A 17,968-nucleotide genomic window follows, 5' to 3' on the forward strand; every position below is an offset into this window, starting at 1 on the left:
TCCTAGATTATCTGGGTGGGCCTGATTTAATCAGCTGAAAGAGCAGAACAGTAGAACTGAGGCTTCCTGGAGGAAGAAATTCCACTTGTGGGCAGCAGCTTCAGCTCATGCCCAGGAGTCCACCTGCCCTTCTGAAAGCCTGGGCTAGTCAGCCCACAGACTCACATAAGCCTAGCTGTGTGTGTGTGTGTGTGTGTGTGTGTGTGTGTGTGTACATATATATATATATAGAGAGAGAGAGTAGTTTTCTACTAGTTTTCAGGTGCAACCATGACTTGTACAAATATGATGCAAAAGAGAACAAGGATATCCTGGAACTCTCAAGGGGAAAGTTTACTCTGCATCTTCCCTAACTACCTCCCGGCCTCCAAATTTGGTGATGTTGATGACCTCTGTCCAGGAATTGGAGAAACCGAAGGTAGAGATCCAGCAGGAGCTGCCTCACAGTGGCCACTGTGGTCTGCCAACAGGAGGTCTGGGGGGTTGGTGAGCAACGGCAACTGCTGACTCTGTACTGACCTTTCTAGTATAGGCTACTGCTGCACTCTTACCTTCCACTATTGCACATATGTCATCTTTCCGAACCACATGGGGAAAGTTCTTCTGGGAGCCATCCTTCTGATCTAGTGAGGGCTGACACAAAGCCTCCACAGTCAGGTATCTTTGGGGAGGTTTATTGGAATCCTCCACAGGACACTTGTATGGCAACTTAATCAGAATATGGTCACATGACCACACCTTGCTACAAAGCTGAATGGGCTGTCTTCTAAAGATAGAATAGATGACTGGCTCTCTGCCTAGTTCCTAATCTAATTTTTTAGGAGGAGGAAATAAGACATTTTACAAACCTGTATTGAGCTTTGAGTTTTCAACAAAATAGAAATACTTTCCTTTGGAAAACTTCATGGAGTTTTTTTTTTTTTTTTTATGCTTAAAGAACTTTTTATACATGAAAGTGTTATTTTCAGGACAGCCTGGAGCTACTGCAAGTGGGAGATTCTTTATCCTGGGGTGGAAGGAATGAAGGTATTTTACATTGATTAGCAGCAGGACTTTTTGAGGGTCTTTGGAGGGGTTGTTTTCTTTCTATGGAAGAAGAGAATGCAGGGTAATGTACATGGAATGACTTGGGGGGGCTTTGCTTTTGTACAATGAACAGGAAACTAATTTATAATGTGGATTCATATAGATAAAATAGATTTTATTTAAGTGTCCCTTTGTATAAATTCATCTGAATCAACACCAGCTCATATTTGGGCAGCAATAATATTTCATGTTTATTGAGTTTTACCACAGGCCAGGCGCTAGACTAAACAATCCATGTCAATGTCCACATTCAATCTCACAAGACCTCCATGAGTTTCCCTCATTACTGTGATTCACTTTCAACAGAGGAGAAACTGCAGTACCAATGAAAGTGTATTGACAAGACCACACAAACAGCCAGGATGAACTTAGGACATGCACTCCACAGCCTTTCTCTTGCTTCCCCCTGATGCACCCTGGAGCCCATTCATCCCAGGATACTGTAGTCAGTATCCTGTCTTCATCAGGGCAGGTGGGGACTACAGGGGAATGGGGAACGTGCCCACACAGGAACTAAACCACAAGAGGTTTCTTCCTAGGCCATAGAAACAGGAAAGATAAATTAATTAGAAGCAGATTCTAAGATCATTCTGATTAAAAACAGCTAAATAAATACTTACCTCTTGCTGCACTGAAATCAGCTCAAAAGAAAAACCTGGAGACTGGAGGGTAGAGGACAGAGAAGGCCCGGCTGTGGTGGGTGGCTCAGCACCCCTCTCCACTTCAGGCTCCAGGAGGGCCTTTGGTGGGCTCTCAGCTTCCCCACTCCAGTTCCGCTGCACTGTCAGCCATGTGCTGAGGGTGAACGCTCTCTGTTGTTCCTCTGCAGCTCACAGGGGGCCCACAGGGGATATTCACACCACAGGGGCTCAATTTTGTTCAGGAAGGAGTAGTTACAGGAAGGGGCTTGAAGCAGGAGTCAGTTTGGAACACTGACTCCATTTTATGCTGAGTTTAAGTATCCAGCAGAATTTATTTTTCCCCCACGGTGTCATCAGGATCCAGTGGGGCTGGAACCCAAATGTCGTACTAAAACTAGACCATTGTCTTTGGGGTGTTTAGTTGGGGGTAGGTGAAATGACACAGAGACCACTTAGTGAGCGGTGCTTATTATGTATACAGCTCTGAGGCCCTGGGTAGCAGGCAATCAGGTGGAGAGGTTGGGATTTTTTTTTTCCATCGCTTTTAAATTTGCTTGAAACCTCTTTTGGCCACGTGACCGACAGGCAACCTCCGCAGACAGGTTGAGTGGTGAAGAAAATATGAAATGAGCATGCAGCTAGGAAGCAAGGGTTTTCTTTTCTTCTTTTTTTTTTTTCCCGGGCATCTGATAACAAAGGAGACCCCTGCAAAACAAACTGGCTGCCAGCATTCACCTCTTATCTCTGAATGTTTCTGCCTCCCAGTTTTGTCCGTGTGTGTGTGTGTGTGTGTGTATGTGTGTTCAACCTGGAAATGGAGCAGACCGTACAGGGGCAATCACAAACCAGAAGGTTGGAGCCATTTCTGCCATTCACAGAATTTATGAAACTCCCGGGTCTCTGGAAGGCTCTGGGAGCCCACACTGCCTGGCGCGCTGGTGACTTCCCTGCAGCAGCTGGAAGCCGAGCTATAAATAGAGCGGGAGGGACGCGCCCTCCGGAGGAGGACGCGGGAGATTCCCGGCTCTCCCGTGCGCCCTCCCGCGCGCGCTCTCGGCCGGGGGAAGCCGGGGTGTGCGGGAGGCGGGCGCGCGGCCTTAACCCTCGCGGTGCCACCGCGCGCTGCAGAACGCGCTGGAAAAGGACATCCAGGCGCGCCTCCGCCTTTGCGCGGGGATAACCGCGAGCTGTCATTTGCCCTCCCTCTCTTTCCTTGGAAGCCCTGGCCACACACCAGAAAGTCGGTACACACACACACACACACACACACACACACTGGAATTTACTCCAGTTTTTTTTTTTTTTTTGAGAGGTTTAAATGCAAACTTTTAAATCAAAACCATCCCCAAATTTGGGCTTTGGAATAATGCTGGCTTTCCAGTTCCCGCGCAGGGTTCCTTCCCTGTGCTCTATGCTGCTTAAGATCATTTACTTTCCTCAGGAGGGAACCACCAAGTGGAAACGGTGTGTGCGCGCGTGAGTGTGAGCGCGCGCGCGCGTGGTTTATTTTTGGCGCATGCACACCCCTCAGTAGCCTCAAGGTCGGCGATCCCCTGAGCAGTGGGGGTCCCCGCCAGCCCGGCTCTCTCCTGTCAGCCAAGGACTCGGGAAGGAGGGAGTCCCCAGTCCCGGCGGGCCGTGTTGACACTCGGGTCTGTTTTTGGCACTGTCGGTGCTGAAGCGGGGCGGGCAGGTAGGAGCGGGACTCCCCGTGGTGGACTTGGACGGTCGCGAGTGGGCAGCGGGGGCCTGGCTTGTCCCGGCCGCGGCCCCAGCCCGGCTCTCGTCCCCGGGGGCTCTTTGCTCACTCTCTTGCTCGCTCGTGCTCTCTTGACTGCGAGCTATCACGGAATTGGACACCCAGAGACAGCTGGTCCCGCCAGGACTCCGATCCTTCTCAAATGGAAGCGGTCTCTCCCAGCACTCCGTCTTTGCCCCCTGGCGCATTTAACCAAGGCCGCATTTACAACTTGCAGGCCAGGAATGCTTCAAAGGGAGCGGCATTCCTGATTGCAGAACAAGGTAAGCTGGTGACCAAGGTGACATTGGCTGGGGGCTTCGGATTTAATGGGGACCAGCCTCTCCCACGCAAGATGGTGAAGTTTGCCCTGGGCTCCCCTCCCCCCACTCCAGGCCTCTGGTCCCCTGCAAAGTCTCTTCCCCTCTGGCTTTCCCCTGCCTCACCCCATACCTTAAAAAATTCCCATGTGGGTGGGATTTCCTTCTCCTAGTTTCAGCATTTTAACGTTCTACACTGGAGGTCAATGCCACAGAGCGACCTGAAGTTTCCCATCTCCCCATCCATCTTTTCCTTCCTCTCTCCCCTGCCTTATTTCTCTGCTTCTCTCTTGCCTGATTTACTATTGTGTCTCATCTGCCTCTCTAACTTCCCTTTCTTTGGAAATTTGGACTGAAATAAAAGAAGAAAGGAGGGAGGTGAGAGTGTTGTAATTTTGTGTGGAATGCAGTGTTGGGGTTACACGGTGACTGGAAGGGTGATTTATACATCTTGTACTCCTCAGACATTGTGGAATACCCACTTTGCTGCTGTTAGATTCTTCAGGTTTGGGGTGACCAGACCATTTTCTTGAGAGTAAAGTGGCCCAAGGACCAATCTGCCCCCCCCACCCTCCACACGGTTTGCCTCTATTTCTTTCTCTTGACTGTGGGATCTGCAAGACCAGAAGACATAGTACCTAAGGGGAAGGAGGGGACTCATTAAATCCAGGCTAACTTGGGGCCTTTATGCTTTGAAGCCATGGAGAAATAAATGACAAAAACCACACCTTGTTAATAATAATGGACATGAAATGAACACTTGCTATGTTTGTGGTGTTATTCCAAGGACTTTACACAAGTGAACTCAAGTAGTAAAACTCTTAAGTACTCCATGAAGTAAGGGTTACTATTATCTCCTTTGTACATATGGGGGCAACTCAGGAATATATGAATTAAGTCATTTGTTCATGATCATAGGAAGTGGCAGAGCTGAGATCAAAACTTAGAGCATCTGACCTTAGCATAGAGTGCTTACTTCATCGCGTGTCTGTCCATCCACACAGTGGTAGATGCTGTTCTAACCACTGGAGATGAACAAGGCAGTTAGGATCCTTGTACTCTAGTTGAGGCTGACAGATTAATCAGAGAACAAAGTAGACAAATTCAGACAGTAGTAGACACCCTAAGGGAAACAGTGGAGTAAGAAAAAAGCTGTTTCTAGAATGGGAAGGGAAGTCTTCTTTGAGGGGGACATTCAGGCTGAAACCTTGAAGTATTGAGAAGAAATACAAGTTAGTCAATAAACATAACAAGAAATGGTAATTGCCTATGGTAATCATGGAAATGCAAATCAAGACCACATCTAGATATCCTCTTACGTGCATTTGGTTGGCTCCAGGTCAAAAAGTATGACGATATCAAGGTTGGCTCCAGGTCAAAAAAGTATGACAATATCAAGACATTGATTTTTTTTTTTTGTACTGGGGTTTGAACACAGGGCCTTGCAAGTGCTAGGCACTCTACCATTTGAGCCATGCCCCTAGCCCAGTATCAAGACATTAAAAGGATTTTCAAACACTGCTGAAGGGAGTATGAATTGGTATAATGACTTCAGAAACCACTGGGTATCTAATCTGATTTGACTATTCCCCCACCCCTTTACCCAGCTGCTTAATGGTGAGGAACATTCTCAGTAGGAGAGATGTACACGGGTATGCATACGAGTCTGGTTTCTAATAATACAACTATGGAAGGAACTCCAGTGCATGTCACCAGGGACTGGATTGAATAGTGCAGTCTTACCATGCAGGGGTAATATCAAACAGTAGTACAAACAGATTAAGTGACATATGACAATATGATTGGTTTCAACAATAAAATATTAAGTGAAAAGGTAAGTCTAAAAGATTATCTGTAACATGGTAGGTTTTTTATATTAAAAACTACTAAATGAAAATGTCCAACTATTTAAGGCTATATAGATAGATATAGATAGCTACAATAACATGTTCAGAAAAGCAAGAGAAAGATGACCATTGAATTTGTCATTATGGTTCCCTGAGATGCTATGATTAGTTACACGTAAGTCAGTGGCACTGTCTCGGTTGAGTTTTGGCTGGTAGGGGACCATGTGTGCTAATTATATGATTTAAAAATAGTAAATAACAATGGCAGGTCATACATGGACTGGCTGATGATGAGAGTGTATGATGGACCAAATACTGAGATGGACTCAGTTCTGTGTACTGTGGTCTAAGTGGGAGGAAGCAAGAAAGAGAAGGCAGACAGGTAGACCCTTCAGTCAGAGAGAAAGGAGCTGGATGTTTTTAAGGAAGAAAAAAGCAGCCATAGCCATAGTTAGAGTGGGCCAGCAGATCAAAGAGGTGAATTGGGACCAGATCATGCAGGGCTGTAGATCACACATGACAAGGTGGCAAAGGGAAGAGTTTTAGGCAGGGAGGTGACATAACTGGGTTTAAGATTTTAAAAGACTGCTGGGGATGCTGTGTGGAAAATGGACAATGGAAGGGGCTGTCAGGAGGTCCCTGCAGTAGTGGAGAGAAAAAACTGGCAGGGCTGCAGCTGTGTTTCTGCAGGTTCCTTACTGGGCAGGGTCAAGTCACTGAAATGCAGCCTTGCTCCTGTCAGCATATGTCCTGGTGCCAGGCTGCAAAGGGCTAGAGGAAGGACATGATTTTTCAAATTGCATAGAGGGCTCTGTAGGTAGTCTGCTGGTGGGCTGGGGTGATGAAAATGGACTTGAAGAAGAGAAATGGCTGGATTCAGGACATATTTTGAAGGTAGAATGGCTAAGACTTGTTGATGGATTGCATTTAGGGGTTACTAGGGAGAGAAAATCATCAAAATAATGCCTGGATCATTTATTTGTTTGATTGCAAGGATATTGATGCTGTGTACAGAGAACAGGGAAGGTTTACATCCAGGGAAGAAAATCCTGTTTTGCACATAGTAATTTTAAAATGCAAATACTAATGTTAGATAGGGCATTGAGCATGAGTGTGAAACTTGCAGGAGTCTAGGGCAAGAGACAGTTGTGTGAGCTATAAGTTTATATAAGTTTCTTGCACCTAGTGGTCATTGTCAGATTGTGAAATCCTTTGTCTTTTTTTATCCCTCACAAAGTGTAAGGAAGAATAGGTTATCAAATATTTTTTGAATGGACAACAGCGGGATATGGAGAATGGCCTGGTTTTCTGACCCTGCTGTAGTCTGAAGGCTGAGGCTTCAATCCTTGGTTGGGCTGAAGCAAGTCTAATAGTGGGGTCAACCCATTAGGAGGAAGTGACTCAGGTGTCTTGGAGATAGCATTACATATGAGTCCCCAGAGCTATGCAGAGCAGCCAGAATTGACAGGGATGAGATAATGAAGGCACAGGATGGCCAGCTAGAGCCCTGAGGGTTGAATAAGGAAGAGATGGAAGCACTGAGCCAGAAACGAGGACACAGTCAAGAATACAGCTGACCTTGTGGCTGCAGCAATTGTAAAATCAGCAGAAGACAGGACCGAGGTATGAGCAGAGGGATCCATGGTGGTCGGTACTAAGAAAGGCCCAAGGAGTCATTGAAAGGCCGCCCACTGTAGGCTGTGATGGATGCTAGTGACCAGCTGAGGGCTGCTGCAACATACCCTGCTGCTCAGCCCCATAGTAGCTCAGGCTGGGTGCTGTGTTATGACATCTCTTTTGAGAAATGGTTGGTGAGGCCTACCCATAGGAGATATCCCATCCCCTTGCTCTGCTAGGCCTGGTGTGAAGCATTTGGCTTGCAGGTGGGTTTCCACAATACCCTCCAGGTGCCACAGGTGAGGGACTAGCCCCACCCTACACCTGAACCTGACATACCCTTCCACGAGACCACCTCCCCTCACCTTGGATGTCCCCATACTCATTCACTGGTGTATCTCTGGTGTGTAGCCCATTGCCTGGCTTATGGTATGTGGGCAAGAATGGTGAAAGGAAGGAAGAGAGGGAGAGAGCAGGCTTTGAGAAGATCAAGATGAGGCTACCCTCATTCTCCCTAGTGATGAAGGCACAAATGCCCCTCTTTCCATAGACAACTGAGTGTGGCTTGGGAATATAATAGACCTACAGTCTTATCCTGGTCCTACCGGGTTAGGTCACTTCATCTCTCAACACTCAGTTTCTTATCTGTAAAATGTAGATAATAGCTAAACCTCTCAAACGGTGTAGCTATGGTTTTAAAATGTAATGATATGATGTATCTGTGGTAAATGCCTGGCACATAAGGATAGTGAGGCTCAGCTATTACGGTTTCCTGAGGCATTTAATTGTCAATGCCTCTTTTGTTGATCAAGTTCAAGAATGCGTCTCGTTCTGAGAATTTGGCCTCCTTGTAGTGGAGCCAGTGCTCTGGCAGTGTGGAGTAGTAGCCATTTTTGTAAGATGGGGAATTATCCCTGGGCACATGGGCAATTACTGTTCCATTTTTCACATTATGCCACAGTGTTCCAATGCACACAATTCACAGCCAGCTGGGATGCTGAAGAATAGTGAGGATTCAGAATTTATTCATTCAACATTCCATAAACAGTAACAAAATGTCTCACTATGGAAGTGGAGATGCAGTGGTGACTAAGACATAGTTCCTGCTTTCAAGGAAATCACAGCCCAGCCAGGGCACAGACAGAGCAACAGATAAATTCAAGGGTCCTATGATTCAGGACCCCAGCCTCATGACACCCTACCTCACACTGTGGGGTAACAGAGACATGAGGGGCTTCTCATGTCTAAAAATAGGTGTTCACAATTTACAAATCATGTTTACTTGGAGTTATTTCATTTGATTTTCACATCAACTTTATAGATGGGTAGAGATTGCCAGTCCCAGGTTACGAATGGAATCTAACCCATTGAGTGTCCTGCCATGATCTGTCCTTGTGGCCCCTTGCATGTCCTCATTCCGGGGTCTGTCTGGATGGCCATCCTGTGGTATAAGTTGGATTTGGATTCTGATGTCACCCCTTAGACTTGAAGGCTAAACTTCATTTTCCTTTTAGGACCTTTGCTCTCTGTAGACTTACACTCAACAACTCACCCTATCTAGTTGGCTTTGTGCAAATATTTCAGACTCTTGGCCAGACAGCAAAGCTCTGGTGAGGACCTTGAGGACTCCCATGCTCTGTAACTAGGAAGTAGAGGAATTGGCAGGTGAATCTTTAGATTGCTGTGTATGGCAGAGCTTGTCCCATCAGTTCAATGCTTCACCTGACAAAGAAAGATAGGTGACACTTATCCTACTTAAAAATGGAGCGACCTATTTGTACTTTCTCAGAGATGTTAACTATAGTGGGTTATTTATGAAGTACTTGGAATGCACTGCTGATTAAAATCTGCTCATTGGTTATTTACATAAGGAATATGGGTTCTTTTCTGTTTTCCAATTTAGTCAAGAAAAGCAAACCTCATCTTACTTATCATACAATTAGCATATAGGAAAATGAGTTTGTTGCCCAGAACAACATGTGTATTACAAATCTACTTCTCTATTTTTGTTCTTGTGGAAGAAGTTATAATGGGTATTTCTGCTGCTCAGAGAATGTTGGGGAGGAGCAGCACCATTATTTCTCACCAAATCACAGCACAGCTTGATCTGGAGCTGGTCAGAGAAGCATGGAAGGACAGTCCCCTTCCACAGAGCAGGAACCTCCACCAGTCACCTGGACTGTGTCCTCTGGTGGAAGGGGAGGAGTAAATGTCACTTTAGATAAGAGGATTGTGAAACACACAAGAAACAGCCATAATTACTTGAAGGTGAGTTTGAGAAGGGCTTTTTCATGTCTGTTAGCATCAGTGTACTAGGGGTCAGGTTATGTGTTAACTGAATGATGAAGAAACATTACTAAAACTTCAGTTCACTGTGCAGGGTGATCAGTCTGAATTAGCAAAAAGTCAGAATTAGAGTGTTTGTGAGTGCTCTGAGAAACACTTTAAGTTGGACACGGCTCATGCCTATCATCTCAGCATTTGGGAGACTGAGGCAGGAATGTGAGTTCAAGGCCAGCCTGGGCTACATAGTGAGATACCGTCTAAAAAACCAAAAAGAAAAGCTTTTGTTTTGCTTTTAGTTCATGCAGTTATATATCAAAAATGATTTATATTGGAGTATCTTCTTTCATGTATAGATAAGTTTCAGATTATCATGCATTGAATGTGAACAGGCAAGTCCTTTAAAAAAAAAACCCTGCTTTTCAGGCAGTTATAATTTTGGGATATTAATTTGCTTAACTATACTCTTTATTGTACTTCACTATATTTCTCTCCAAGTTAATTCAAAAGAGAATCATTTTTAAATTACTGAAACCTAAATGACTTTATTATCAATTCACATTTAAAACCAAGCATCCAGGCAGAGCGAAAGCTTGATATTCAGCTTAACTTGTCTTGATGGTTTTGCTGTGTTCTGGAAGAGATGGTCTCACCCAGTGTAGACAGCATGTCTGCTCATCCCTCTCACCACCCTCCAGCCCCTATTATGGATGTAAAGACTTTCCCACAGCCTTTCAGATCAATGACTGACAAGAACTAAGTCCACAAGATGCAAGCTCACACGTGTGTTTGAAGCTGCTGGCTGCTTTTTGTCAAGACCTCTCTGCCACAAATTAGCATTGAAGGGCTCCTCCTGCTCTGCTTTTCAAACCTCTCCTACAAAACTGAAATTTGATTTTCCTGTTAGGATGTGGGATGGTGGAGAAAGGAAGATGAAAGTGAGGTAGGTTCATGCTTTCAAAATCAGATTCCCAAGCCTTAATCCCAGACACCTGGACTCAGTGTCTAGGGTAGAGGCCCTGGATTTCCACGTCTCATGAGCTCTCAGGTGATGGTTCTCTGCATGTTTTTGGGGAGACTCAGGTGGTAATCATAGCACTGTGCTCACAAACAAAGCTCAGGGGAGGGAGGTGCAGCTATGCTGGGATGAACACCTGCAATAGTTTGACCTGAACCCACCTTGTTTTAGCACTTAGTGGAAGTCTTATATCCCAGGAAAGCACTCAGTTCCAGACACACGGGGGAGTTAGTTTTCCTACAAGGCATTTAGATGATCCTATCATGGCTGCTTTTTAGCATTTCATAGACATTGGTGTTTAGTTTCCATGTTAAACCCAGGCTGTGTTTCCAGATGAGCCACTAAGCATGCTGGGAAAAGACAGGTAACCATCTATACTCGAAGCATTGCTAGTGAGAGCCTTCAGCTTTTCTCAACTTCTTTTCTCACAAGTTATGGCAGAGCAAGTGTTCCCAAACTTGTAAGCACATTGAACTCACCTGGGTTGTTTGGAAAAGAAAGAAATGCCTGTGATCTGCCCCAGAGGTGGGGATTAGTTGCTTTGGAGTATGGCCTGGTGCTGGTGCTGGTGGTTTTAAGAAGACCCTCCCTCCCCTGAAGGTTCTAATTTGTAGACATCCTTAGGAACCTCCATGGCAGGTAGTTTCAGAAAACTGCAGCCATCAGTACCTGCACATTGTGCAGACATGCCCTTTGTCTTATCAATAGGTAAGGTCCAGTTCCCATCCATGCCTTTGAATCATGCTGTTCCATGACTTGATGTGAACACTAATATTCAGTAACAGCCATGTTCTGTGGACTGGGGGTGTGGCTCAGTGGTACAACACTTGCCTAGCATGCACAAGGGCCTGGCTTTGATCCCAACACCTCAAGGAAATAACTAACAAAACCAGAAGAGGACAGATGGCTTTTGTCTTAGGGGAATCCAGTGTCCACACTAGAGTTCTCACTGTTGAGTTCACAGTGCTGTGAGGAACAACATAGCAAATAAGTAAGTGAAGCTCTCCTGGATGTCCTATCCCGGCCTAGCTAGTAGCTGAATTTGGCTAAGTGAGTTGCCCCAGGAGCAGAGTTGTATAGTCAACACTCCTGTCCCCCATCTTTGCCTTAAGTACTTAGCTCTGGGTGGTTTGTTACGGGATACCACGAAGCTGAAACACAAGCAGATTCCTTGAGCTGATTGAAATAACAATGCAATGGGGACATTTTGAAAGGCTCTGTGTAAATGAGAAATGTTTTATTCATCCCCTTCAATTCAAAGTGCAAAGCGAAATCTATCCCACATTTCTGCATATTAGAAGGGTAAAATGATTGATTCATTATTTAGTGATATTGAGCAAAATCATCATAGTTTCAAAAGTACCTAGTCTTGCATCATTTAGAAAGCACAGCTCAATGTACTGCTCAGGGTGATACCAATTTATTGAGAATGAATGGGGCAAGAGAAACTGTGATGCAACATGGCCACTGTTTCCCATGAAGCTGGGATGAGACATGCTCTGACACTCACAAGCACACTCACTTGACATTTGGTTGCAAGGAGGATCTGTATCCTGGAGAAACTCCTGTAAGAGAAAAACAAAGAGGAACTTAGCTTGTAAACTCCCTCTTATTCCATTTCTCCCTGATGAGCTTTTACCCCAGGGGAAGTGAAGTCCACATACTTTCAGCTGCTCCACGTGGCTGCTCAGGAATGCAGGCACCTTGCCACATCCTACATAGTTTTACTGAAGTCCAAAAATGGAGGGGCACCTGTGTGCAGATGAGGCACAGACCAGTAGAGATAGAAAGGAGGAAGAGGTTGAGGGAATCTGAGATACGCAATGGTCTTTTTTGGTTTTGTTCATTTTATTATTTATTGGTTTTTACTAAGGCAAACACTGTGAAGTCTGCCTTACTTGGATACTGCTATTGCAAAGCACATTCTTAGGCTGAGAGAACACATTAGCATGGATTTCTTATTCTACCTTCTGCCGTATTGCTCACTGTGAATTCCAACATGAATGCAATATTAGTCTTGCCTGGTCTTTTCCCTTCTAGTAATCACACCAAACATAACACTCTCCCTGGACGTTTGCAAAAGCAGGTGTAGCCCATCTGCCTTCTTTGTCAGCTTGAAGGATTTGATTCTTATTTTACTATTTTGCAGAGCCAAGTCCTTTCTTACAGAGAATAGAGTGTACATGCTTTATAGTCTTGAGAGACAAGTCAGACACCAATAAGCTGTCGTTTCTGAGCATCTATCCTCTTTGATGAGTTAGTGCTCTTCTCCTAGGCAGTTTGTTTTTTTTTTTTAAAACAGGGAAAATGACTTGGAGTGTAAACATTATGTCATGTGTAGTTATTTCATGAACTGGATGGTTCTTAAATGTCAGTGGCTATATATGACTATCCTATTTGGCAACCTGGTCTCAACCTGACTGAAGGAGCCATAAAATAAAAGAATAAAAAGTCTATCTAATATGTTTGAACATTCCTTGTTCAGTGCTCAATTTTTCTGGAAAATTTGTTTGCACTGACTTCCCGGAAGCCTTTTCTTTTAGTTTTCTCATATATATAAGCAGTGAAAATTATCTAACTCAGAAAGCAGGAAACTCCAGGCATGGTGGTATACTCCTAAAATCTCAGCTACTTGGAAGATGAAGGAAGGGGGATTGTGAGTTTAAGGCTAGCCTGAGAAAAGTTAACAAGACCCTATCTCAAAAGCAAAATTGAAAAAGGGTTGGGGGTGGGGCTCAGTTGGTAAGAGTGCTTGCCTACCATGAGTGAGGCCCTGGGATTAATCCCTAGAAATGAAAAAAAAAAATTGGGAGAGGGGCCAGCAAAAAGAATTGTGTCTGCAATTAAAGTTCATGAATGCAGTCATGTCATTGCTTTTCTTGTGGCCCACATGGCTTCCCCTCCTGTTGAAGAACTAAGGTGGTTGAATGATGATATACAATCATCACTTTCCCATTCCTCCATGGGGTACCAGGGGGAAAATGGGCTTCTCTTATTTTCAAAGAATATTCCTAAGTGTAAACATGGAAGGAGTCTTACAGCATGGAGAAGGGTCTGAAGATTTGCAGAACACCTCAAGTCTTTGGGTTTTTTTCCTCATGCTGCAGCAGGTGGACAGTCTTTGGAAAAGTGAAGTCCTAAGCCTGTGCTGTCATTGTTCTGTAATGATAATTATTGGGTTCACCTTATTCTCAAAGTGGGTTTGACATGAGTTAATGTCTAGCAAGTCCACACTTCCTGTGAGCATGGATTTTTTAAGTGTTGCCCTGAACAAGTAGTAGCTATTACTTTTTGAATGGTAAGTGTATTCTGTATGTGGAGGTATGGAGACATTGTCTTATTTCAGACTGAATTCCAACTGGTTCAAACACAAAAGGGAATTGGTTGGCTTGGGTAGCACAAAGGCCATGTGTATGACTAGCTACATCCTGGATTCAAATAATGTTATAAAGAACATCATCTTTCTCTAGCTCTGTCTTTGTCTCTTAGTTCTTCTTTTGTTCATGATGATTTTGTTCTCAGATGTACTTTTTTCTTGTGGTCCAAGATAAAGACCAACAAATCTAAGTATTTCTTCTTAGCACAGTTCAGTTTTAACCCAGAAGTGGGGTTGAGTTCAAATGGCCAAGCCTAGAGGAAGTCCACCTTCAGATTCTGAAGGAAACTGAGAATGATTTCAGAAGAGAAATTAAAGAAGTTGATGTTGTTTCAAAAAAAAAAGTGGAAAATGGGCAGGACATAGTTGCTCATGACTATTACACAAGCTACTTAGGAGGCAGAGACTGGGAAGATCAAAGTTTGAGGCCAGCGTGGGCAAAAAGTTAACAAGACTCCCATCTCAACAAACAGCTGGGCGTGGTAGCATACCTGTCATCCCACCTATGCAGGAGACATAGGTAAGAGGATTATGGTCCAAGGCCAGCCCCAGCAAAAATAAGATACCCTATCTAAAAAATAAAACAAAAGGGGCTGGAAGGCATGGCTCAAGTGGTAGAGTGCTCGCAAGTAAGACTGAGTTCAAATTCACTACTGCCTCCTCCCCCAAAAGGAAATGATTGCAGAGTAGCATTAATAACAGATTCACATTCTTATGGGAAAAGGATCATAAACTCCTAGCTAAGAGACCTCAATTTTAGAGCTCACATGCTTTATGAAAAATGGACCCAATTTCAGGGAGGTAAACTCACATTGGAAAGACCGATGTATAAACTGAGAACAAATTTATTATTTTACATTGAGGACAACCAAACAACTCCAATACCAAAGCACAAAGGAAGGCAATCATAAGAAATCTGCTAGATGAGGATGATCAAAAGAAGAGGAGATGGTGTTGTGGTCTCCCATAGGCTGTGCCACCACAGGGACCAGATCCCTGGGATTCCCTGGGCCAGGCCAATGTTGTTCTTGGATGGTAGATGAGAACTCTCTGAAAGTCTGGTGCATCGGGCTTCTGTTTTGTCCAGCATTTATCAACATCTGGTTCCTCCAACCACATTAAAATTACCCTGGAGCTGGATAAGATGCAGGTTTCTGGTCTCATCCCAGACTTACTGAATTGGAATTGATGAAGTGAATTTGCATTTTCTGCATGCTCTCCTGGCTTTGTTTCACTGGCATGAGTTATTTGTCTAAGCTAATCAAACCCCTTTGTTCACACACTCTATTCTAACAGGATATAAACAATTAGATTTCTGCTTAAATTATTTAGCATTTGCTTTTAAATACTTATCATAGCTCTCAACTTAGGGGATTTTTAGTTTAATCTTAAGCATAAAATTCTGATTAGAAAGTTATAAAAAATGTTTATAGAATATAGGAAAGAATGGAAATATATAAGGAATTAAATAGTATCACAAAGTCATGAGTGTTTGTTTTCTTCATTTGTTGTGTGTATACATTCCCACTAGTCCCAAACAGGGGTCTGTGTAGACTGTAGATAGAATTTGGTTCCTGCTTTATTTGTTCCAATATTATCTGAGAGCATCTTTTCATATCATTCTCTTCACTTAGATCAACTGTTATTTTTCTAAAATTTCTAAATATTTGTCTAAAATTTTTATTCAAATATGTGTAGTTTTATACCTGCCCCCCCCATTATTAATCATATATATTGTGTGTAGTTTTTGTAAGTGTGGGAGAATGAACCACTTGTTGGCCTTTTGGCTAAGATCAAGTGTATAAGGGTAGAAGAATGAGATGTATTTTGGAGAGGTGTTGGTTATTGAACCTGGGACCTTGTGTATACTCATACTCCACCACTGAACTACACCTACCAGCTGGAGATACTGTATTTACTTAAAAATTGAATAGATACAATCAAATATGGATTATTCTAACAAAAGAAAATGTTCAACGTGGGAAACCTTTAGCTTAGTTCCCAATGGGAAGTATAACAAAATTGGAGTTCATGGTTAATTATAACCAGGTTGCTAAGTGGATTAACTGCCTGATATTGAAGTAGTTTACAAATTTACAGTTTTATAAGTGAAAAGACTGATTCTACATGAAATATCCTAACCAATGAATTTTTCTACAATAGATAGATTTAGTCTCAAGGGTAGAGGCTAGTAGTCCTTGGAAGATAACCATTCAATAAATTTCTCTATACAAAAGAGTTTTCCCTTTTTAGAAAACAGACTTGGGGAGAAACAACCCTGAGCTTATAAGAAATAGAAGAAATATGAATTTAACAGAAAATTTATGACCACATAAAAGTTTTATGGCCTCACATAGTCTGCAATTTTTCCAGACTTTTTAATTCACTACACTTACCTACACTACTGTAGGTAAGCTGGGCCTGTCTGCTCCCCAGGACTCAGATTCACTCCTGGAGGTTCCCGTGCGTATACCCTGTTTCCAGGACTGAATGTCAGGCTGCTGTCCTCTCTGCTGGCACACACATGGTAGCCGGTGACAAGGGGAGCCTGCTGTGCATGTGGCCTACATGCAGAGAGGCTCTGTCTTCCCAGCACTGCCCAGAGGAGCCTACTTTCATCATGGAGTGGACTTTGACAATGATAGAAAGCAGATGAAACAACACTTACAGTGCTCATACTTCTCCATCTACAGACATTTCCCAATTGTCTGTAGGTTGTCCAGACAATCTGCAGGTGTGGAGAAACTATCTCTGCCTGCTCAGTTTTGTTTCTGTATTTTCTCTCTTTTCTTGACCAACTCTCTTGCTTCCTTCCCTGGAGTTACACCCATCTCCACCCTCCATGAAAAAAATTGCCTGCATCCTTTCTCCTCTCATTTTTTGATAACAATGCAGAAACTAGTGATTTTTGATCTCAACATCTTTTCTAAAAGTTTTTAACGATGCCAACATAGTTTCTAAATGTTTACTTAAATACTGTTTAAGGCTAAAAACCTCTTAAGTATAGATTTCTAGGACTTTTAAACCATTTGTGGTTTGTGACAATATATTTTTCTTTCTAATAACATTCTCAGACTAACCTTATTTTCCTTTTCTCTAAATTCTTGTGGGTCTCCCCACTGGCCACAGATTTCCACAGTGATATCATTTTCTAGGTTTAAGATGAAAATCTCATATTTTACTGGTGTCATCAGCAATTATCAGCATCCTCAGGATGGGCACAAACTATTGAAACTCAGAGACCAAACTTTAAGCCCTAATGACCTTTTATTAATTTTATTTGTGAATTGCAACTATCTATTGTGATTATACGAATATGTCACTGTGTGCTATCCATAATATGGGTGTGTTTTATACCTATTATATAGGTAAAGACAATTAAGGACATATTATAGGATCCACTCTTGCTAATTTAAGCAATAAGAATTTTTCTTAAGGAATATTAGATAATACCTAGAATTTTTGGAAGGTCCAGAGATTCAGCCTTGGGTCTAATAACCCACGGCTATTAACCACTGGCAGCTAACACACAGAAAACACACAATGAGGAAAAGTCTCCCAAACCAGGAAGCTGCCATAGATGCTACACTGCAGCTGCCTCTCACAGGGCCTTCACCTGCCCTTGTCAGTATGTCAGAATTCCCACTCTTGGCTGCCAGATCATGTTGCTTATACCCACTTGAAGTTTTGTGAAGATGTGTGTCTATTTGAAAAAACAGGTCACATGCTTGCAATGTGGATGCGGAGGTTTTGAGTGCTAGGTGCATGTCCAATCTCTGTTGAAAGAGGAAGGCAATTAGGTGACTGAAATTAGCCATTAAGTCAATATACAGTACCTGACACATAGGTTAATACTGAGAACAGTCCATTGGCACATCATATAAAGCCTTTGTATGTACTGAGTCTGTGGATCATCCTTTGGGAAATCAAAGGGTCGTAAGTGTGTGTATGGTGCCAGGTATGTGAAGCTCTCAGCAGGTGGTGATACTTACATTCTGTGATTCCCTCTTTGGTTAAAAGCATCTGCTCTTGGCAGCACCAA

At 43.4% G+C, this 17,968-nt stretch overlaps 1 protein-coding gene across 2 annotated transcripts in view; it reads left to right on the forward strand.

Annotated features, from left to right (window-relative positions):
- Positions 1 to 3,231: 3,231 nt before the first annotated feature.
- The window catches only part of Kcnn2 (potassium calcium-activated channel subfamily N member 2), a 453,460-nt gene continuing 438,723 nt past the window's right edge, over positions 3,232 to 17,968 (forward strand). For both annotated transcript variants that reach the window (XM_074056970.1, XM_074056969.1), the window contains exon 1: positions 3,232 to 3,749. The gene's annotated coding sequence lies outside the window, so the exon portion shown is untranslated. The remainder of the gene's footprint in view (positions 3,750 to 17,968) is intronic.

Source organism: Castor canadensis, chromosome 16 (genome assembly GCF_047511655.1).
Source record: "Castor canadensis chromosome 16, mCasCan1.hap1v2, whole genome shotgun sequence".
Taxonomy (NCBI): domain Eukaryota; kingdom Metazoa; phylum Chordata; class Mammalia; order Rodentia; family Castoridae; genus Castor; species Castor canadensis.